This window comes from Ambystoma mexicanum, chromosome 1p (genome assembly GCF_040938575.1).
Source record: "Ambystoma mexicanum isolate Mex_15411 chromosome 1p, UKY_AmexF1_1, whole genome shotgun sequence".
In the NCBI taxonomy this organism is placed as follows: domain Eukaryota; kingdom Metazoa; phylum Chordata; class Amphibia; order Caudata; family Ambystomatidae; genus Ambystoma; species Ambystoma mexicanum.
In genome coordinates this window covers 1028332300-1028355315 of record NC_090921.1, presented here as the reverse complement: position 1 = coordinate 1028355315, position 23016 = coordinate 1028332300, and the positions used below count along the sequence as shown (strand labels likewise).

General features: G+C 41.4%; 8 non-coding genes across 8 annotated transcripts; all 8 read left to right on the top strand.

Annotated features, from left to right (window-relative positions):
* The first annotated feature begins 827 nt into the window (after positions 1-827).
* Positions 828-913, top strand: TRNAY-GUA (transfer RNA tyrosine (anticodon GUA)). The gene is given in 2 exon segments: positions 828-864; positions 878-913. It is a non-coding gene; the product is annotated as a tRNA-Tyr (tRNA).
* Positions 914-2103: 1190 nt separating this feature from the next.
* Positions 2104-2189, top strand: TRNAY-GUA (transfer RNA tyrosine (anticodon GUA)). The gene is given in 2 exon segments: positions 2104-2140; positions 2154-2189. It is a non-coding gene; the product is annotated as a tRNA-Tyr (tRNA).
* Positions 2190-5948: 3759 nt separating this feature from the next.
* On the top strand, positions 5949-6034 carry TRNAY-GUA (transfer RNA tyrosine (anticodon GUA)). Its single transcript is given in 2 exon segments — positions 5949-5985; positions 5999-6034. It is a non-coding gene; the product is annotated as a tRNA-Tyr (tRNA).
* Positions 6035-7224: 1190 nt separating this feature from the next.
* On the top strand, positions 7225-7310 carry TRNAY-GUA (transfer RNA tyrosine (anticodon GUA)). The gene is given in 2 exon segments: positions 7225-7261; positions 7275-7310. It is a non-coding gene; the product is annotated as a tRNA-Tyr (tRNA).
* A 6326-nt stretch (positions 7311-13636) lies between these two features.
* Positions 13637-13722, top strand: TRNAY-GUA (transfer RNA tyrosine (anticodon GUA)). The gene is given in 2 exon segments: positions 13637-13673; positions 13687-13722. It is a non-coding gene; the product is annotated as a tRNA-Tyr (tRNA).
* Positions 13723-19715: 5993 nt separating this feature from the next.
* On the top strand, positions 19716-19801 carry TRNAY-GUA (transfer RNA tyrosine (anticodon GUA)). Its single transcript is given in 2 exon segments — positions 19716-19752; positions 19766-19801. It is a non-coding gene; the product is annotated as a tRNA-Tyr (tRNA).
* A 560-nt stretch (positions 19802-20361) lies between these two features.
* On the top strand, positions 20362-20447 carry TRNAY-GUA (transfer RNA tyrosine (anticodon GUA)). Its single transcript is given in 2 exon segments — positions 20362-20398; positions 20412-20447. It is a non-coding gene; the product is annotated as a tRNA-Tyr (tRNA).
* A 2483-nt stretch (positions 20448-22930) lies between these two features.
* TRNAC-GCA (transfer RNA cysteine (anticodon GCA)) lies at positions 22931-23016 on the top strand. Its single transcript is given in 2 exon segments — positions 22931-22967; positions 22981-23016. It is a non-coding gene; the product is annotated as a tRNA-Cys (tRNA).

The following is a 23016-nucleotide window of genomic DNA, read 5'->3' as shown; positions in this document are numbered from 1 at the left end:
GTAACATGCGGGAGACTGCGGAGGGGGTCATTTTTTTAATTGGGAACTGATGTGCTTTTACTCAATTCGGGAACCTCACAAGCCAAATTTGTAGTATTTTGCACGAATTGCAAGAGATGTTTGAATGTCGACGGTTGAAGTGGAAGCTCGTATTGAGCTTGCTAGAGACTGATTTGCCAAGCCTTCGATAGCTTAGTTGGTAGAGCAGAGGACTGTAGTGGTAAAACAGGCATCCTTAGGTCGCTGGTTCAAATCCAGATTGAAGGACTTTTGCCAAATGCAAATTTTATTGAATACTTGGAAAGTAAAATGCTTGGAAAATAAAATAACAGACAATTTATAATTATATTATATTTCATCACTGAAAATAGATGCCTTTTGCTTTGAGGCTGTCGCCACGTTATGTTTCTGTCCAACACCAATCTTCATTGGTTTCCTGTGAGGTGTTTTGGATCCCCATCTCTTGCTATGAACTGACAAAACAGCAGAATCCCCTTGACAATCTTGATTTCTCAAGGGAAATGGGAGAACACTATACAACATCCAAGATATTAAAATATTGTCAATGCCCAACACGGCTGAATACTCTGAGGAGATGGCCTGTGAGGCGCCGCCTTTCAACTTTTCCCCCTTAGTATGGTGGTCAGTAACATGCGGGAGACTGCGGAGGGGGTCATTTTTTTAATTGGGAACTGATATGCTTTTACTCAATTCGGGAACGTCACAAGCCAAATTTGTAGTATTTTGCACGAATTGCAAGAGATGTTTACAAGTCGACGGTTGAAGTGAAAGCTCGTATTGAGTTTGCTAGAAAACGATTTGTCAAGCCTTCGATAGCTCAGTTGGTAGAGCGGAGGACTGTAGTGGTAAAACAGGCATCCTTAGGTCGCTGGTTCAAATCCGGCTCGAAGGACTTTTGCCAAATGCACATTTTATTAAATACTTGGAAAGTAAAATAACAGACAATTTATAATTATATTATATTTCATCACTGAAAATAGATGCCTTTTGCTTTGAGGCTGTGGCCACGTTATTTTTCTGTCCAACACCAATCTTCTTTGGTTTCCTGTGAGGTGTTTTTTTGATCCCCATCTCTTGCTATGAACTGGCAAAACAGCAGAATCCCCTTGACAATCTTGATTTCTCAAGGAAAATGAGAGAACACTATACACCATCCAAGATATTAAAATATTGTCAAGGCTCAACACGGCTGAATACTCTGAGGAGATGGCCTGTGAGGCGCGCCTTTCAACTTTTCCCCCTTAGTATGGTGGTCAGTAACATGCGGGAGACTGCGGAGGGGGTCATTTTTTTAATTGGGAACTGATATGCTTTTACTCAATTCGGGAACCTCACAAGCCAAATTTGTAGTATTTTGCACGAATTACAAGAGATGTTTACAAGTCGACGGTTGAAGTGGAAGCTCGTATTGAGTTTGCTGGAGAACAATTTGCCAAGCCTTCGATAGCTCAGTTGGTAGAGCGGAGGACTGTAGTGGTAAAACAGGCATCCTTAGGTCGCTGGTTCAAATCTGGCTCGAAGGACTTTTGCCAAATGCACATTTTATTGAATACTTGGAAAGTAAAATACTTGGAAAGTAAAATAACAGACAATTTATAATTATATTATATTTCATCACTGAAAATAGATGCCTTTTGCTTTGAGGCTGTGACCACGTTATTTTTCTGTCCAACACGAATCTTCATTGGTTTCCTGTGAGGTGTTTTGGATCCCCATCTCTTGCTATGAACTGGCAAAACAGCAGAATCCCCTTGACAATCTTGATTTCTCAAGGGAAATGAGAGAACACTATACACCATCCAAGATATTAAAATATTGTCAAGGCCCAACGCGGCTGAATACTCTGAGGAGATGGCCTGTGAGGTGCCGCCTTTCAACTTTTCCCCCTTAGTATGGTGGTCAGTAACATGCGGGAGACTGCGGAGGGGGTCATTTTTTTAATTGGGAACTGATGTGCTTTTACTCAATTCGGGAACCTCACAAGCCAAATTTGTAGTATTTTGCACGAATTGCAAGAGATGTTTACAAGTCGACGGTTGAAGTGGAAGCTCGTATTGAGTTTGCTAGAGTTGATTTGCCAAGCCTTCGATAGCTCAGTTGGTAGAGCGGAGGACTGTAGTGGTAAAACAGGCATCCTTAGGTCGCTGGTTCAAATCCGGCTCGAAGGACTTTTGCCAAATGCACATTTTATTGAATACTTGGAAAGTAAAATACTTGGAAAGTAAAATAACAGACAATTTATAATTATATTATATTTCATCACTGAAAATAGATGCCTTTTGCTTTGAGGCTGTGGCCACGTGATTTTTCTGTCCAACACGAATCTTCATTGGTTTCCTGTGAGGTGTTTTGGATCCCCATCTCTTGCTATGAACTGGCAAAACAGCAGAATCCCCTTGACAATCTTGATTTCTCAAGGGAAATGAGAGAACACTATACACCATCCAAGATATTAAAATATTGTCAAGGCCCAACACGGCTGAATACTCTGAGGAGATGGCCTGTGAGGCGCCGCCTTTCAACTTTTCCCCCTTAGTATGGTGGTCATTAACATGTGGGAGACTGAGGAGGGGGTCATTTTTTTAATTGGGAACTGATGTGCTTTTACTCAATTCGGGAACCTCACAAGCCAAATTTGTAGTATTTTGCACGAATTGCAAGAGATGTTTGAATGTCGACGGTTGAAGTGGAAGCTCGTATTGAGCTTGCTAGAGACTGATTTGCCAAGCCTTCGATAGCTCAGTTGGTAGGACTGTAGTGGTAAAACAGGCATCCTTAGGTCGCTGGTTCAAATCCGGCTCGAAGGACTTTTGCCAAATGCACATTTTATTGAATACTTGGAAAGTAAAATACTTGGAAAGTAAAATAACAGACAATTTATAATTATATTATATTTCATCACTGAAAATAGATGCCTTTTGCTTTGAGGCTGTGACCACGTTATTTTTCTGTCCAACACGAATCTTCATTGGTTTCCTGTGAGGTGTTTTGGATCCCCATCTCTTGCTATGAACTGGCAAAACAGCAGAATCCCCTTGACAATCTTGATTTCTCAAGGGAAATGAGAGAACACTATACACCATCCAAGATATTAAAATATTGTCAAGGCCCAACGCGGCTGAATACTCTGAGGAGATGGCCAGTGAGGTGCCGCCTTTCAACTTTTCCCCCTTAGTATGGTGGTCAGTAACATGCGGGAGACTGCGGAGGGGGTCACTTTTTTAATTGGGAACTGATGTGCTTTTACTCAATTCGGGAACCTCACAAGCCAAATTTGTAGTATTTTGCACGAATTGCAAGAGATGTTTACAAGTCGACGGTTGAAGTAGAAGCTCGTATTGAGTTTGCTAGAGTTGATTTGCCAAGCCTTCGATAGATCAGTTGGTAGAGCGGAGGACTGTAGTGGTAAAACAGGCATCCTTAGGTCGCTGGTTCAAATCCGGCTCGAAGGACTTTTGCCAAATGCACATTTTATTGAATACTTGGAAAGTAAAATACTTGGAAAGTAAAATAACAGACAATTTATAATTATATTATATTTCATCACTGAAAATAGATGCCTTTTGCTTTGAGGCTGTGGCCACGTTATTTTTCTGTCCAACACGAATCTTCATTGGTTTCCTGTCAGGTGTTTTGGATCCCCATCTCTTGCTATGAACTGGCAAAACAGCAGAATCCCCTTGACAATCTTGATTTCTCAAGGGAAATGAGAGAACACTATACACCATCCAAGATATTAAAATATTGTCAAGGCCCAACACGGCTGAATACTCTGAGGAGATGGCCTGTGAGGCGCCGCCTTTCAACTTTTCCCCCTTAGTATGGTGGTCATTAACATGTGGGAGACTGAGGAGGGGGTCATTTTTTTAATTGGGAACTGATGTGCTTTTACTCAATTCGGGAACCTCACAAGCCAAATTTGTAGTATTTTGCACGAATTGCAAGAGATGTTTACAAGTCGACGGTTGAAGTGGAAGCTCGTATTGAGGTTGCTAGAGAATGATTTGCCAAGCCTTCGATAGCTCAGTTGGTAGAGCAGAGGACTGTAGTGGTAAAACAGGCATACTTAGGTCGCTGGTTCAAATCCGGCTCGAAGGACTTTTGCCAAATGCTAATTTTATTGAATACTTGGAAAGTAAAATACTTGGAAAATAAAATAACAGACAATTTATAATTATATTATATTTCATCACTGAAAATAGATGTCTTTTGCTTTGAGGCTGTGGCCACGTTATGCTTCTGTCCAACACCAATCTTCATTGGTTTCCTGTGAGGTGATTCGGATCCCCATCTCTTGCTATGAACTGGCAAAACAGCAGAATCCCCTTGACAATCTTGATTTCTCAAGGGAAATGAGAGAACAGTATACACCATCCAAGATATTAAAATATTGTCAAGGCCCAACACGGCTGAATACTCTGAGGAGATGGCCTGTGAGGCGCCGCCTTTCAACTTTTCCCCCTTAGTATGGTGGTCAGTAACATGCAGGAGACTGCGGAGGGGGTCATTTTTTTAATTGGGAACTGATATGCTTTTACTCAATTCGGGAACGTCACAAGCCAAATTTGTAGTATTTTGCACGAATTGCAAGAGATGTTTACAAGTCGACGGTTGAAGTGAAAGCTCGTATTGAGTTTGCTAGAAAACGATTTGTCAAGCTTTTGATAGCTCAGTTGGTAGAGCGGAGGACTGTAGTGGTAAAACAGGCATCCTTAGGTCGCTGGTTCAAATCCGGCTCGAAGGACTTTTGCCAAATGCACATTTTATTAAATACTTGGAAAGTAAAATAACAGACAATTTATAATTATATTATATTTCATCACTGAAAATAGATGCCTTTTGCTTTGAGGCTGTGGCCACGTGATTTTTCTGTCCAACACGAATCTTCATTGGTTTCCTGTGAGGTGTTTTGGATCCCCATCTCTTGCTATGAACTGGCAAAACAGCAGAATCCCCTTGACAATCTTGATTTCTCAAGGGAAATGAGAGAACACTATACACCATCCAAGATATTAAAATATTGTCAAGGCCCAACACGGCTGAATACTCTGAGGAGATGGCCTGTGAGGCGCCGCCTTTCAACTTTTCCCCCTTAGTATGGTGGTCATTAACATGTGGGAGACTGAGGAGGGGGTCATTTTTTTAATTGGGAACTGATGTGCTTTTACTCAATTCGGGAACCTCACAAGCCAAATTTGTAGTATTTTGCACGAATTGCAAGAGATGTTTGAATGTCGACGGTTGAAGTGGAAGCTCGTATTGAGCTTGCTAGAGACTGATTTGCCAAGCCTTCGATAGCTCAGTTGGTAGGACTGTAGTGGTAAAACAGGCATCCTTAGGTCGCTGGTTCAAATCCGGCTCGAAGGACTTTTGCCAAATGCACATTTTATTGAATACTTGGAAAGTAAAATACTTGGAAAGTAAAATAACAGACAATTTATAATTATATTATATTTCATCACTGAAAATAGATGCCTTTTGCTTTGAGGCTGTGACCACGTTATTTTTCTGTCCAACACGAATCTTCATTGGTTTCCTGTGAGGTGTTTTGGATCCCCATCTCTTGCTATGAACTGGCAAAACAGCAGAATCCCCTTGACAATCTTGATTTCTCAAGGGAAATGAGAGAACACTATACACCATCCAAGATATTAAAATATTGTCAAGGCCCAACGCGGCTGAATACTCTGAGGAGATGGCCAGTGAGGTGCCGCCTTTCAACTTTTCCCCCTTAGTATGGTGGTCAGTAACATGCGGGAGACTGCGGAGGGGGTCACTTTTTTAATTGGGAACTGATGTGCTTTTACTCAATTCGGGAACCTCACAAGCCAAATTTGTAGTATTTTGCACGAATTGCAAGAGATGTTTACAAGTCGACGGTTGAAGTGAAAGCTCGTATTGAGTTTGCTAGAAAACGATTTGTCAAGCCTTCGATAGCTCAGTTGGTAGAGCGGAGGACTGTAGTGGTAAAACAGGCATCCTTAGGTCGCTGGTTCAAATCCGGCTCGAAGGACTTTTGCCAAATGCACATTTTATTAAATACTTGGAAAGTAAAATAACAGACAATTTATAATTATATTATATTTCATCACTGAAAATAGATGCCTTTTGCTTTGAGGCTGTGGCCACGTTATTTTTCTGTCCAACACCAATCTTCTTTGGTTTCCTGTGAGGTGTTTTTTTGATCCCCATCTCTTGCTATGAACTGGCAAAACAGCAGAATCCCCTTGACAATCTTGATTTCTCAAGGAAAATGAGAGAACACTATACACCATCCAAGATATTAAAATATTGTCAAGGCTCAACACGGCTGAATACTCTGAGGAGATGGCCTGTGAGGCGCGCCTTTCAACTTTTCCCCCTTAGTATGGTGGTCAGTAACATGCGGGAGACTGCGGAGGGGGTCATTTTTTTAATTGGGAACTGATATGCTTTTACTCAATTCGGGAACCTCACAAGCCAAATTTGTAGTATTTTGCACGAATTACAAGAGATGTTTACAAGTCGACGGTTGAAGTGGAAGCTCGTATTGAGTTTGCTGGAGAGCAATTTGCCAAGCCTTCGATAGCTCAGTTGGTAGAGCGGAGGACTGTAGTGGTAAAACAGGCATCCTTAGGTCGCTGGTTCAAATCTGGCTCGAAGGACTTTTGCCAAATGCACATTTTATTGAATACTTGGAAAGTAAAATACTTGGAAAGTAAAATAACAGACAATTTATAATTATATTATATTTCATCACTGAAAATAGATGCCTTTTGCTTTGAGGCTGTGACCACGTTATTTTTCTGTCCAACACGAATCTTCATTGGTTTCCTGTGAGGTGTTTTGGATCCCCATCTCTTGCTATGAACTGGCAAAACAGCAGAATCCCCTTGACAATCTTGATTTCTCAAGGGAAATGAGAGAACACTATACACCATCCAAGATATTAAAATATTGTCAAGGCCCAACGCGGCTGAATACTCTGAGGAGATGGCCTGTGAGGTGCCGCCTTTCAACTTTTCCCCCTTAGTATGGTGGTCAGTAACATGCGGGAGACTGCGGAGGGGGTCATTTTTTTAATTGGGAACTGATGTGCTTTTACTCAATTCGGGAACCTCACAAGCCAAATTTGTAGTATTTTGCACGAATTGCAAGAGATGTTTACAAGTCGACGGTTGAAGTGGAAGCTCGTATTGAGTTTGCTAGAGTTGATTTGCCAAGCCTTCGATAGCTCAGTTGGTAGAGCGGAGGACTGTAGTGGTAAAACAGGCATCCTTAGGTCGCTGGTTCAAATCCGGCTCGAAGGACTTTTGCCAAATGCACATTTTATTGAATACTTGGAAAGTAAAATACTTGGAAAGTAAAATAACAGACAATTTATAATTATATTATATTTCATCACTGAAAATAGATGCCTTTTGCTTTGAGGCTGTGGCCACGTGATTTTTCTGTCCAACACGAATCTTCATTGGTTTCCTGTGAGGTGTTTTGGATCCCCATCTCTTGCTATGAACTGGCAAAACAGCAGAATCCCCTTGACAATCTTGATTTCTCAAGGGAAATGAGAGAACACTATACACCATCCAAGATATTAAAATATTGTCAAGGCCCAACACGGCTGAATACTCTGAGGAGATGGCCTGTGAGGCGCCGCCTTTCAACTTTTCCCCCTTAGTATGGTGGTCATTAACATGTGGGAGACTGAGGAGGGGGTCATTTTTTTAATTGGGAACTGATGTGCTTTTACTCAATTCGGGAACCTCACAAGCCAAATTTGTAGTATTTTGCACGAATTGCAAGAGATGTTTGAATGTCGACGGTTGAAGTGGAAGCTCGTATTGAGCTTGCTAGAGACTGATTTGCCAAGCCTTCGATAGCTCAGTTGGTAGGACTGTAGTGGTAAAACAGGCATCCTTAGGTCGCTGGTTCAAATCCGGCTCGAAGGACTTTTGCCAAATGCACATTTTATTGAATACTTGGAAAGTAAAATACTTGGAAAGTAAAATAACAGACAATTTATAATTATATTATATTTCATCACTGAAAATAGATGCCTTTTGCTTTGAGGCTGTGACCACGTTATTTTTCTGTCCAACACGAATCTTCATTGGTTTCCTGTGAGGTGTTTTGGATCCCCATCTCTTGCTATGAACTGGCAAAACAGCAGAATCCCCTTGACAATCTTGATTTCTCAAGGGAAATGAGAGAACACTATACACCATCCAAGATATTAAAATATTGTCAAGGCCCAACGCGGCTGAATACTCTGAGGAGATGGCCAGTGAGGTGCCGCCTTTCAACTTTTCCCCCTTAGTATGGTGGTCAGTAACATGCGGGAGACTGCGGAGGGGGTCACTTTTTTAATTGGGAACTGATGTGCTTTTACTCAATTCGGGAACCTCACAAGCCAAATTTGTAGTATTTTGCACGAATTGCAAGAGATGTTTACAAGTCGACGGTTGAAGTAGAAGCTCGTATTGAGTTTGCTAGAGTTGATTTGCCAAGCCTTCGATAGATCAGTTGGTAGAGCGGAGGACTGTAGTGGTAAAACAGGCATCCTTAGGTCGCTGGTTCAAATCCGGCTCGAAGGACTTTTGCCAAATGCACATTTTATTGAATACTTGGAAAGTAAAATACTTGGAAAGTAAAATAACAGACAATTTATAATTATATTATATTTCATCACTGAAAATAGATGCCTTTTGCTTTGAGGCTGTGGCCACGTTATTTTTCTGTCCAACACGAATCTTCATTGGTTTCCTGTCAGGTGTTTTGGATCCCCATCTCTTGCTATGAACTGGCAAAACAGCAGAATCCCCTTGACAATCTTGATTTCTCAAGGGAAATGAGAGAACACTATACACCATCCAAGATATTAAAATATTGTCAAGGCCCAACACGGCTGAATACTCTGAGGAGATGGCCTGTGAGGCGCCGCCTTTCAACTTTTCCCCCTTAGTATGGTGGTCATTAACATGTGGGAGACTGAGGAGGGGGTCATTTTTTTAATTGGGAACTGATGTGCTTTTACTCAATTCGGGAACCTCACAAGCCAAATTTGTAGTATTTTGCACGAATTGCAAGAGATGTTTACAAGTCGACGGTTGAAGTGGAAGCTCGTATTGAGGTTGCTAGAGAATGATTTGCCAAGCCTTCGATAGCTCAGTTGGTAGAGCAGAGGACTGTAGTGGTAAAACAGGCATACTTAGGTCGCTGGTTCAAATCCGGCTCGAAGGACTTTTGCCAAATGCTAATTTTATTGAATACTTGGAAAGTAAAATACTTGGAAAATAAAATAACAGACAATTTATAATTATATTATATTTCATCACTGAAAATAGATGTCTTTTGCTTTGAGGCTGTGGCCACGTTATGCTTCTGTCCAACACCAATCTTCATTGGTTTCCTGTGAGGTGATTCGGATCCCCATCTCTTGCTATGAACTGGCAAAACAGCAGAATCCCCTTGACAATCTTGATTTCTCAAGGGAAATGAGAGAACAGTATACACCATCCAAGATATTAAAATATTGTCAAGGCCCAACACGGCTGAATACTCTGAGGAGATGGCCTGTGAGGCGCCGCCTTTCAACTTTTCCCCCTTAGTATGGTGGTCAGTAACATGCAGGAGACTGCGGAGGGGGTCATTTTTTTAATTGGGAACTGATATGCTTTTACTCAATTCGGGAACGTCACAAGCCAAATTTGTAGTATTTTGCACGAATTGCAAGAGATGTTTACAAGTCGACGGTTGAAGTGAAAGCTCGTATTGAGTTTGCTAGAAAACGATTTGTCAAGCTTTTGATAGCTCAGTTGGTAGAGCGGAGGACTGTAGTGGTAAAACAGGCATCCTTAGGTCGCTGGTTCAAATCCGGCTCGAAGGACTTTTGCCAAATGCACATTTTATTAAATACTTGGAAAGTAAAATAACAGACAATTTATAATTATATTATATTTCATCACTGAAAATAGATGCCTTTTGCTTTGAGGCTGTGGCCACGTGATTTTTCTGTCCAACACGAATCTTCATTGGTTTCCTGTGAGGTGTTTTGGATCCCCATCTCTTGCTATGAACTGGCAAAACAGCAGAATCCCCTTGACAATCTTGATTTCTCAAGGGAAATGAGAGAACACTATACACCATCCAAGATATTAAAATATTGTCAAGGCCCAACACGGCTGAATACTCTGAGGAGATGGCCTGTGAGGCGCCGCCTTTCAACTTTTCCCCCTTAGTATGGTGGTCATTAACATGTGGGAGACTGAGGAGGGGGTCATTTTTTTAATTGGGAACTGATGTGCTTTTACTCAATTCGGGAACCTCACAAGCCAAATTTGTAGTATTTTGCACGAATTGCAAGAGATGTTTGAATGTCGACGGTTGAAGTGGAAGCTCGTATTGAGCTTGCTAGAGACTGATTTGCCAAGCCTTCGATAGCTCAGTTGGTAGGACTGTAGTGGTAAAACAGGCATCCTTAGGTCGCTGGTTCAAATCCGGCTCGAAGGACTTTTGCCAAATGCACATTTTATTGAATACTTGGAAAGTAAAATACTTGGAAAGTAAAATAACAGACAATTTATAATTATATTATATTTCATCACTGAAAATAGATGCCTTTTGCTTTGAGGCTGTGACCACGTTATTTTTCTGTCCAACACGAATCTTCATTGGTTTCCTGTGAGGTGTTTTGGATCCCCATCTCTTGCTATGAACTGGCAAAACAGCAGAATCCCCTTGACAATCTTGATTTCTCAAGGGAAATGAGAGAACACTATACACCATCCAAGATATTAAAATATTGTCAAGGCCCAACGCGGCTGAATACTCTGAGGAGATGGCCAGTGAGGTGCCGCCTTTCAACTTTTCCCCCTTAGTATGGTGGTCAGTAACATGCGGGAGACTGCGGAGGGGGTCACTTTTTTAATTGGGAACTGATGTGCTTTTACTCAATTCGGGAACCTCACAAGCCAAATTTGTAGTATTTTGCACGAATTGCAAGAGATGTTTACAAGTCGACGGTTGAAGTAGAAGCTCGTATTGAGTTTGCTAGAGTTGATTTGCCAAGCCTTCGATAGATCAGTTGGTAGAGCGGAGGACTGTAGTGGTAAAACAGGCATCCTTAGGTCGCTGGTTCAAATCCGGCTCGAAGGACTTTTGCCAAATGCACATTTTATTGAATACTTGGAAAGTAAAATACTTGGAAAGTAAAATAACAGACAATTTATAATTATATTATATTTCATCACTGAAAATAGATGCCTTTTGCTTTGAGGCTGTGGCCACGTTATTTTTCTGTCCAACACGAATCTTCATTGGTTTCCTGTCAGGTGTTTTGGATCCCCATCTCTTGCTATGAACTGGCAAAACAGCAGAATCCCCTTGACAATCTTGATTTCTCAAGGGAAATGAGAGAACACTATACACCATCCAAGATATTAAAATATTGTCAAGGCCCAACACGGCTGAATACTCTGAGGAGATGGCCTGTGAGGCGCCGCCTTTCAACTTTTCCCCCTTAGTATGGTGGTCATTAACATGTGGGAGACTGAGGAGGGGGTCATTTTTTTAATTGGGAACTGATGTGCTTTTACTCAATTCGGGAACCTCACAAGCCAAATTTGTAGTATTTTGCACGAATTGCAAGAGATGTTTACAAGTCGACGGTTGAAGTGGAAGCTCGTATTGAGGTTGCTAGAGAATGATTTGCCAAGCCTTCGATAGCTCAGTTGGTAGAGCAGAGGACTGTAGTGGTAAAACAGGCATACTTAGGTCGCTGGTTCAAATCCGGCTCGAAGGACTTTTGCCAAATGCTAATTTTATTGAATACTTGGAAAGTAAAATACTTGGAAAATAAAATAACAGACAATTTATAATTATATTATATTTCATCACTGAAAATAGATGTCTTTTGCTTTGAGGCTGTGGCCACGTTATGTTTCTGTCCAACACCAATCTTCATTGGTTTCCTGTGAGGTGATTCGGATCCCCATCTCTTGCTATGAACTGGCAAAACAGCAGAATCCCCTTGACAATCTTGATTTCTCAAGGGAAATGAGAGAACAGTATACACCATCCAAGATATTAAAATATTGTCAAGGCCCAACACGGCTGAATACTCTGAGGAGATGGCCTGTGAGGCGCCGCCTTTCAACTTTTCCCCCTTAGTATGGTGGTCAGTAACATGCAGGAGACTGCGGAGGGGGTCATTTTTTTAATTGGGAACTGATATGCTTTTACTCAATTCGGGAACGTCACAAGCCAAATTTGTAGTATTTTGCACGAATTGCAAGAGATGTTTACAAGTCGACGGTTGAAGTGAAAGCTCGTATTGAGTTTGCTAGAAAACGATTTGTCAAGCTTTTGATAGCTCAGTTGGTAGAGCGGAGGACTGTAGTGGTAAAACAGGCATCCTTAGGTCGCTGGTTCAAATCCGGCTCGAAGGACTTTTGCCAAATGCACATTTTATTAAATACTTGGAAAGTAAAATAACAGACAATTTATAATTATATTATATTTCATCACTGAAAATAGATGCCTTTTGCTTTGAGGCTGTGGCCACGTTATTTTTCTGTCCAACACCAATCTTCTTTGGTTTCCTGTGAGGTGTTTTTTTGATCCCCATCTCTTGCTATGAACTGGCAAAACAGCAGAATCCCCTTGACAATCTTGATTTCTCAAGGAAAATGAGAGAACACTATACACCATCCAAGATATTAAAATATTGTCAAGGCTCAACACGGCTGAATACTCTGAGGAGATGGCCTGTGAGGCGCGCCTTTCAACTTTTCCCCCTTAGTATGGTGGTCAGTAACATGCGGGAGACTGCGGAGGGGGTCATTTTTTTAATTGGGAACTGATATGCTTTTACTCAATTCGGGAACCTCACAAGCCAAATTTGTAGTATTTTGCACGAATTACAAGAGATGTTTACAAGTCGACGGTTGAAGTGGAAGCTCGTATTGAGTTTGCTGGAGAACAATTTGCCAAGCCTTCGATAGCTCAGTTGGTAGAGCGGAGGACTGTAGTGGTAAAACAGGCATCCTTAGGTCGCTGGTTCAAATCTGGCTCGAAGGACTTTTGCCAAATGCACATTTTATTGAATACTTGGAAAGTAAAATACTTGGAAAGTAAAATAACAGACAATTTATAATTATATTATATTTCATCACTGAAAATAGATGCCTTTTGCTTTGAGGCTGTGACCACGTTATTTTTCTGTCCAACACGAATCTTCATTGGTTTCCTGTGAGGTGTTTTGGATCCCCATCTCTTGCTATGAACTGGCAAAACAGCAGAATCCCCTTGACAATCTTGATTTCTCAAGGGAAATGAGAGAACACTATACACCATCCAAGATATTAAAATATTGTCAAGGCCCAACGCGGCTGAATACTCTGAGGAGATGGCCTGTGAGGTGCCGCCTTTCAACTTTTCCCCCTTAGTATGGTGGTCAGTAACATGCGGGAGACTGCGGAGGGGGTCATTTTTTTAATTGGGAACTGATGTGCTTTTACTCAATTCGGGAACCTCACAAGCCAAATTTGTAGTATTTTGCACGAATTGCAAGAGATGTTTACAAGTCGACGGTTGAAGTGGAAGCTCGTATTGAGTTTGCTAGAGTTGATTTGCCAAGCCTTCGATAGCTCAGTTGGTAGAGCGGAGGACTGTAGTGGTAAAACAGGCATCCTTAGGTCGCTGGTTCAAATCCGGCTCGAAGGACTTTTGCCAAATGCACATTTTATTGAATACTTGGAAAGTAAAATACTTGGAAAGTAAAATAACAGACAATTTATAATTATATTATATTTCATCACTGAAAATAGATGCCTTTTGCTTTGAGGCTGTGGCCACGTGATTTTTCTGTCCAACACGAATCTTCATTGGTTTCCTGTGAGGTGTTTTGGATCCCCATCTCTTGCTATGAACTGGCAAAACAGCAGAATCCCCTTGACAATCTTGATTTCTCAAGGGAAATGAGAGAACACTATACACCATCCAAGATATTAAAATATTGTCAAGGCCCAACGCGGCTGAATACTCTGAGGAGATGGCCAGTGAGGTGCCGCCTTTCAACTTTTCCCCCTTAGTATGGTGGTCAGTAACATGCGGGAGACTGCGGAGGGGGTCACTTTTTTAATTGGGAACTGATGTGCTTTTACTCAATTCGGGAACCTCACAAGCCAAATTTGTAGTATTTTGCACGAATTGCAAGAGATGTTTACAAGTCGACGGTTGAAGTAGAAGCTCGTATTGAGTTTGCTAGAGTTGATTTGCCAAGCCTTCGATAGATCAGTTGGTAGAGCGGAGGACTGTAGTGGTAAAACAGGCATCCTTAGGTCGCTGGTTCAAATCCGGCTCGAAGGACTTTTGCCAAATGCACATTTTATTGAATACTTGGAAAGTAAAATACTTGGAAAGTAAAATAACAGACAATTTATAATTATATTATATTTCATCACTGAAAATAGATGCCTTTTGCTTTGAGGCTGTGGCCACGTTATTTTTCTGTCCAACACGAATCTTCATTGGTTTCCTGTCAGGTGTTTTGGATCCCCATCTCTTGCTATGAACTGGCAAAACAGCAGAATCCCCTTGACAATCTTGATTTCTCAAGGGAAATGAGAGAACACTATACACCATCCAAGATATTAAAATATTGTCAAGGCCCAACACGGCTGAATACTCTGAGGAGATGGCCTGTGAGGCGCCGCCTTTCAACTTTTCCCCCTTAGTATGGTGGTCATTAACATGTGGGAGACTGAGGAGGGGGTCATTTTTTTAATTGGGAACTGATGTGCTTTTACTCAATTCGGGAACCTCACAAGCCAAATTTGTAGTATTTTGCACGAATTGCAAGAGATGTTTACAAGTCGACGGTTGAAGTGGAAGCTCGTATTGAGGTTGCTAGAGAATGATTTGCCAAGCCTTCGATAGCTCAGTTGGTAGAGCAGAGGACTGTAGTGGTAAAACAGGCATACTTAGGTCGCTGGTTCAAATCCAGATTGAAGGACTTTTGCCAAATGCAAATTTTATTGAATACTTGGAAAGTAAAATACTTGGAAAGTAAAATAACAGACAATTTATAATTATATTATATTTCATCACTGAAAATAGATGCCTTTTGCTTTGAGGCTGTCGCCACGTTATGTTTCTGTCCAACACCAATCTTCATTGGTTTCCTGTGAGGTGTTTTGGATCCCCATCTCTTGCTATGAACTGACAAAACAGCAGAATCCCCTTGACAATCTTGATTTCTCAAGGGAAATGGGAGAACACTATACAACATCCAAGATATTAAAATATTGTCAAGGCCCAACGCGGCTGAATACTCTGAGGAGATGGCCTGTGAGGCGCGCCTTTCAACTTTTCCCCCTTAGTATGGTGGTCAGTAACATGCGGGAGACTGCGGAGGGGGTCATTTTTTTAATTGGGAACTGATGTGCTTTTACCCAATTCGGGAACCTCACAAGCCAAATTTGTAGTATTTTGCACGAATTGCAAGAGATGTTTACAAGTCGACGGTTGAAGTGGAAGCTCGTATTGAGTTTGCTAGAGAATGATTTGCCAAGCCTTTGATAGCTCAGTTGGTAGAGCGGAGGACTGTAGTGGTAAAACAGGCATCCTTAGGTTGCTGGTTCAAATCCGGCTCAAAGCACTTTTGCCAAATGCACATTTTATTGAATGCTTGGAAAGTAAAATACTTGGAATGTAAAATAACAGACAATTTATAATTATATTATATTTCATCACTGAAAATAGATGCCTTTTGCTTTGAGGCTGTGGCCACGTTATTTTTCTGTCCGACACCAATCTTCGTTGGTTTCCTGTGAGGTATTTTGGATCCCCATCTCTTGCTATGAACTTACAAAACAGCAGTATCCCCTTGACAATCTTGATTTCTCAAGGGAAATGGGAGAACACTATACACCATCCAAGATATTAAAATATTGTCAAGGCCGAACACTGATGAATACTCTGAGGAGATGGCCTGTGAGGCGCCGCCTTTCAACTTTTCCTCCTTTGTATGGTGGTCAGTAACATGCGGGAGACTGCGGAGGGGGTCATTTTTTTAATTGTGAACTGATGTGCTTTTACTCAATTCGGGAACCTCACAAGCCAAATTTGTAGTATTTTGCACGAATTGCAAGAGATGTTTGAATATCGACGGTTGAAGTGGAAGCTCGTATTGAGCTTGCTAGAGACTGATTTGCCAAGCCTTCGATAGCTCAGTTGGTAGAGTGGAGGACTGTAGGGGTAAAACAGGCATCCTTAGGTCACTGGTTCAAATCCGGCTCGAAGGACTTTTGCCAAATGCACATTTTATTGAATACTTGGAAAGTAAAATACTTGGAAAGTAAAATAACAGACAATTTATAATTATATTATATTTCATCACTGAAAATAGATGCCTTTTGCTTTGAGGCTGTGACCACGTTATTTTTCTGTCCAACACGAATCTTCATTGGTTTCCTGTCAGGTGTTTTGGATCCCCATCTCTTGCTATGAACTGGCAAAACAGCAGAATCCCCTTGACAATCTTGATTTCTCAAGGGAAATGAGAGAACACTATACACCATCCAAGATATTAAAATATTGTCAAGGCCCAACACGGCTGAATACTCTGAGGAGATGGCCTGTGAGGCGCCGCCTTTCAACTTTTCCCCCTTTGTATGGTGGTCATTAACATGCGGGAGACTGCGGAGGAGGTCATTTTTTTAATTGGGAACTGATGTGCTTTTACTCAATTCGGGAACCTCACAAGCCAAATTTGTAGTATTTTGCACGAATTGCAAGAGATGTTTACAAGTCGACGGTTGAAGTGGAAGCTCGTATTGAGTTTGCTAGAGAATGATTTGCCAAGCCTTCGATAGCTCAGTTGGTAGAGCGGAGGAGTGTAGTAGTAAAACAGGCATCCTTAGGTCGCTGGTTCAAATCCGGCTCGAAGGGCTTTTGCCAAATGCAAATTTTATTGAATACTTGGAAAGTGAAATACTTGGAAAGTAAAATAACAGACAATTTATAATTATATTATATTTCATCACTGAAAATAGATGCCTTTTGCTTTGAGGCTGTGGCCACGTTATTTTTCTGTCCGACACCAATCTTCGTTGGTTTCCTGTGAGGTGTTTTGGATCCCCATCTCTTGCTATGAACTGACAAAACAGCAGAATCCCCTTGACAATCTTGATTTCTCAAGGGAAATGGGAGAACACCATACACCATCCAAGATATTAAAATATTGTCAAGGCCGAACACTGATGAATACTCTGAGGAGATGGCCTGTGAGGCGCCGCCTTTCAACTTTTCCTCCTTAGTATGGTGGTCAGTAACATGCGGGAGACTGCGGAGGCGGTCATTTTTTTAATTGGGAACTGATGTGCTTTTACTCAATTCGGGAACCTCACAAGCCAAATTTGTAGTATTTTGTACGAATTGCAAGAGATGTTTGCATGTCGACGGTTGAAGTGGAAGCTCGAATTGAGCTTGCTAGAGAACGGTTTGCCAAGCCTTCGATAGCTCAGTTGGTAGAGGGGAGGACTGTAGTGGTAAAACAGGCATCCTTAGGTCGCTGGTTCAAATGCGGCTCGAAGGACTTTTGCCAAATGCAAATTTTATTGAATACTTGGAAAGTAAAATACTTGGAAAATAACATAACAGACAATTTATAATTATATTATATTTCATCACTGAAAATAGATGCCTTTTGCTTTGAGGCTGTGGCCACGTTATTTTTCTGTCCAACACGAATCTTCATTGGTTTCCTGTCAGGTGTTTTGGATCCCCATCTCTTGCTATGAACTGGCAAAACAGCAGAATCCCCTTGACAATCTTGATTTCTCAAGGGAAATGAGAGAACACTATACACCATCCAAGATATTAAAATATTGTCAAGGCCCAACACGGCTGAATACTCTGAGGAGATGGCCTGTGAGGGGCCGCCTTTCAACTTTTCCCCCTTAGTATGGTGGTCATTAACATGTGGGAGACTGAGGAGGGGGTCATTTTTTTAATTGGGAACTGATGTGCTTTTACTCAATTCGGGAACCTCACAAACCAAATTTGTAGTATTTTGCACGAATTGCAAGAGATGTTTACAAGTCAATCTTGATTTCTCAAGGGAAATGAGAGAACAGTATACACCATCCAAGATATTAAAATATTGTCAAGGCCCAACACGGCTGAATACTCTGAGGAGATGGCCTGTGAGGCGCCGCCTTTCAACTTTTCCCCCTTAGTATGGTGGTCAGTAACATGCGGGAGACTGCGGAGGGGGTCATTTTTTTAATTGGGAACTGATATGCTTTTACTCAATTCGGGAACGTCACAAGCCAAATTTGTAGTATTTTGCACGAATTGCAAGAGATGTTTACAAGTCGACGGTTGAAGTGGAAGCTCGTATTGAGTTTGCTAGAGAACGATTTGCCAAGCCTTCGATAGCTCAGTTGGTAGAGCGGAGGACTGTAGTGGTAAAACAGGCATCCTTAGGTCGCTGGTTCAAATCTGGCTCGAAGGACTTTTGCCAAATGCACATTTTATTGAATACTTGGAAAGTAAAATACTTGGAAAGTAAAATAACAGACAATTTATAATTATATTATATTTCATCACTGAAAATAGATGCCTTTTGCTTTGAGGCTGTGACCACGTTATTTTTCTGTCCAACACGAATCTTCATTGGTTTCCTGTGAGGTGTTTTGGATCCCCATCTCTTGCTATGAACTGGCAAAACAGCAGAATCCCCTTGACAATCTTGATTTCTCAAGGGAAATGAGAGAACACTATACACCATCCAAGATATTAAAATATTGTCAAGGCCCAACGCGGCTGAATACTCTGAGGAGATGGCCTGTGAGGTGCCGCCTTTCAACTTTTCCCCCTTAGTATGGTGGTCAGTAACATGCGGGAGACTGCGGAGGGGGTCATTTTTTTAATTGTGAACTGATGTGCTTTTACTCAATTCGGGAACCTCACAAGCCAAATTTGTAGTATTTTGCACGAATTGCAAGAGATGTTTGAATGTCGACGGTTGAAGTGGAAGCTCGTATTGAGCTTGCTAGAGACTGATTTGCCAAGCCTTCGATAGCTCAGTTGGTAGGACTGTAGTGGTAAAACAGGCATCCTTAGGTCGCTGGATCAAATCCGGCTCGAAGGACTTTTTCCAAATGCACATTTTATTGAATACTTGGAAAGTAAAATACTTGGAAAGTAAAATAACAGACAATTTATAATTATATTATATTTCATCACTGAAAATAGATGCCTTTTGCTTTGAGGCTGTGACCACGTTATTTTTCTGTCCAACACAAATCTTCATTGGTTTCCTGTGAGGTGTTTTGGATCCCCATCTCTTGCTATGAACTGGCAAAACAGCAGAATCCCCTTGACAATCTTGATTTCTCAAGGGAAATGAGAGAACACTATACACCATCCAAGATATTAAAATATTGTCAAGGCCCAACGCGGCTGAATACTCTGAGGAGATGGCCAGTGAGGTGCCGCCTTTCAACTTTTCCCCCTTAGTATGGTGGTCAGTAACATGCGGGAGACTGCGGAGGGGGTCACTTTTTTAATTGGGAACTGATGTGCTTTTACTCAATTCGGGAACCTCACAAGCCAAATTTGTAGTATTTTGCACGAATTGCAAGAGATGTTTACAAGTCGACGGTTGAAGTAGAAGCTCGTATTGAGTTTGCTAGAGTTGATTTGCCAAGCCTTCGATAGCTCAGTTGGTAGAGCGGAGGACTGTAGTGGTAAAACAGGCATCCTTAGGTCGCTGGTTCAAATCCGGCTCGAAGGACTTTTGCCAAATGCACATTTTATTGAATACTTGGAAAGTAAAATACTTGGAAAGTAAAATAACAGACAATTTATAATTATATTATATTTCATCACTGAAAATAGATGCCTTTTGCTTTGAGGCTGTGGCCACGTTATTTTTCTGTCCAACACGAATCTTCATTGGTTTCCTGTCAGGTGTTTTGGATCCCCATCTCTTGCTATGAACTGGCAAAACAGCAGAATCCCCTTGACAATCTTGATTTCTCAAGGGAAATGAGAGAACACTATACACCATCCAAGATATTAAAATATTGTCAAGGCCCAACACGGCTGAATACTCTGAGGAGATGGCCTGTGAGGCGCCGCCTTTCAACTTTTCCCCCTTAGTATGGTGGTCATTAACATGTGGGAGTCTGAGGAGGGGGTCATTTTTTTAATTGGGAACTGATGTGCTTTTACTCAATTCGGGAACCTCACAAGCCAAATTTGTAGTATTTTGCACGAATTGCAAGAGATGTTTGAATGTCGACGGTTGAAGTGGAAGCTCGTATTGAGCTTGCTAGAGACTGATTTGCCAAGCCTTCGATAGCTCAGTTGGTAGAGCGGAGGACTGTAGTGGTAAAACAGGCATCCTTAGGTCGCTGGTTCAAATCCGGCTCGAAGGACTTTTGCCAAATGCACATTTTATTGAATACTTGGAAAGTAAAATACTTGGAAAGTAAAATAACAGACAATTTATAATTATATTATATTTCATCACTGAAAATAGATGCCTTTTGCTTTGAGGCTGTGACCACGTTATTTTTCTGTCCAACACAAATCATCATTGGTTTCCTGTGAGGTGTTTTGGATCCCCATCTCTTGCTATGAACTGGCAAAACAGCAGAATCCCCTTGACAATCTTGATTTCTCAAGGGAAATGAGAGAACACTATACACCATCCAAGATATTAAAATATTGTCAAGGCCCAACGCGGCTGAATACTCTGAGGAGATGGCCTGTGAGGTGCCGCCTTTCAACTTTTCCCCCTTAGTATGGTGGTCAGTAACATGCGGGAGACTGCGGAGGGGGTCATTTTTTTAATTGGGAACTGATGTGCTTTTACTCAATTCGGGAACCTCACAAGCCAAATTTGTAGTATTTTGCACGAATTGCAAGAGATGTTTGAATGTCGACGGTTGAAGTGGAAGCTCGTATTGAGCTTGCTAGAGACTGATTTGCCAAGCCTTCGATAGCTTAGTTGGTAGAGCAGAGGACTGTAGTGGTAAAACAGGCATCCTTAGGTCGCTGGTTCGAATCCAGATTGAAGGACTTTTGCCAAATGCAAATTTTATTGAATACTTGGAAAGTAAAATGCTTGGAAAATAAAATAACAGACAATTTATAATTATATTATATTTCATCACTGAAAATAGATGCCTTTTGCTTTGAGGCTGTCGCCACGTTATGTTTCTGTCCAACACCAATCTTCATTGGTTTCCTGTGAGGTGTTTTGGATCCCCATCTCTTGCTATGAACTGACAAAACAGCAGAATCCCCTTGACAATCTTGATTTCTCAAGGGAAATGGGAGAACACTATACAACATCCAAGATATTAAAATATTGTCAAGGCCCAACACGGCTGAATACTCTGAGGAGATGGCCTGTGAGGCGCCGCCTTTCAACTTTTCCCCCTTAGTATGGTGGTCAGTAACATGCGGGAGACTGCGGAGGGGGTCATTTTTTTAATTGGGAACTGATATGCTTTTACTCAATTCGGGAACGTCACAAGCCAAATTTGTAGTATTTTGCACGAATTGCAAGAGATGTTTACAAGTCGACGGTTGAAGTGAAAGCTCGTATTGAGTTTGCTAGAAAACGATTTGTCAAGCCTTCGATAGCTCAGTTGGTAGAGCGGAGGACTGTAGTGGTAAAACAGGCATCCTGAGGTCGCTGGTTCAAATCCGGCTCGAAGGACTTTTGCCAAATGCACATTTTATTAAATACTTGGAAAGTAAAATAACAGACAATTTATAATTATATTATATTTCATCACTGAAAATAGATGCCTTTTGCTTTGAGGCTGTGGCCACATTATTTTTCTGTCCAACACCAATCTTGTTTGGTTTCCTGTGAGGTGTTTTTTTGATCCCCATCTCTTGCTATGAACTGGCAAAACAGCATAATCCCCTTGACAATCTTGATTTCTCAAGGAAAATGAGAGAACACTATACACCATCCAAGATATAAAAATATTGTCAAGGCCCAACGCGGCTGAATACTCTGAGGAGATGGCCTGTGAGGTGCCGCCTTTCAACTTTTCCCCCTTAGTATGGTGGTCAGTAACATGCGGGAGACTGCGGAGGGGGTCATTTTTTTAATTGGGAACTGATGTGCTTTTACTCAATTCGGGAACCTCACAAGCCAAATTTGTAGTATTTTGCACGAATTGCAAGAGATGTTTACAAGTCGACGGTTGAAGTGGAAGCTCGTATTGAGTTTGCTAGAGAACGATTTGCCAAGCCTTCGATAGCTCAGTTGGTAGAGCGGAGGACTGTAGTGGTACAACAGGCATCCTTAGGTCGCTGGTTCAAATCCATCTCGAAGGACTTTTGCCAAATGCAAATTTTATTGAATACTTGGAAAGTAAAATACTTGGAAAGTAAAATAACAGACAATTTATAATCATATTATATTTCATCACTGAAAATAGATGCCTTTTGCTTTGAGGCTGTGGCCACGTTATTTTTCTGTCCAACAGGAATCTTCATTGGTTTCCTGTCAGGTGTTTTGGATCCCCATCTCTTGCTATGAACTGGCAAAACAGCAGAATCCCCTTGACAATCTTGATTTCTCAAGGGAAATGAGAGAACACTATACACCATCCAAGATATTAAAATATTGTCAAGGCCCAACACGGCTGAATACTCTGAGGAGATGGCCTGTGAGGCGCCGCCTTTCAACTTTTCCCCCTTAGTATGGTGGTCATTAACATGCGGGAGACTGCGGAGGGGGTCATTTTTTAAATTGGGAACTGATGTGCTTTTACTCAATTCGGGAACCTCACAAGCCAAATTTGTAGTATTTTGCACGAATTGCAAGAGATGTTTACAAGTCGACGGTTGAAGTAGAAGCTCGTATTGAGCTTGCTAGAAATGATTTGCCAAGCCTTCGATAGCTCAGTTGGTAGAGCTGAGGACTGCAGTGGTAAAACAGGCATCCTTAGGTTGCTGGTTCAAATCCGGCTCGAAGGA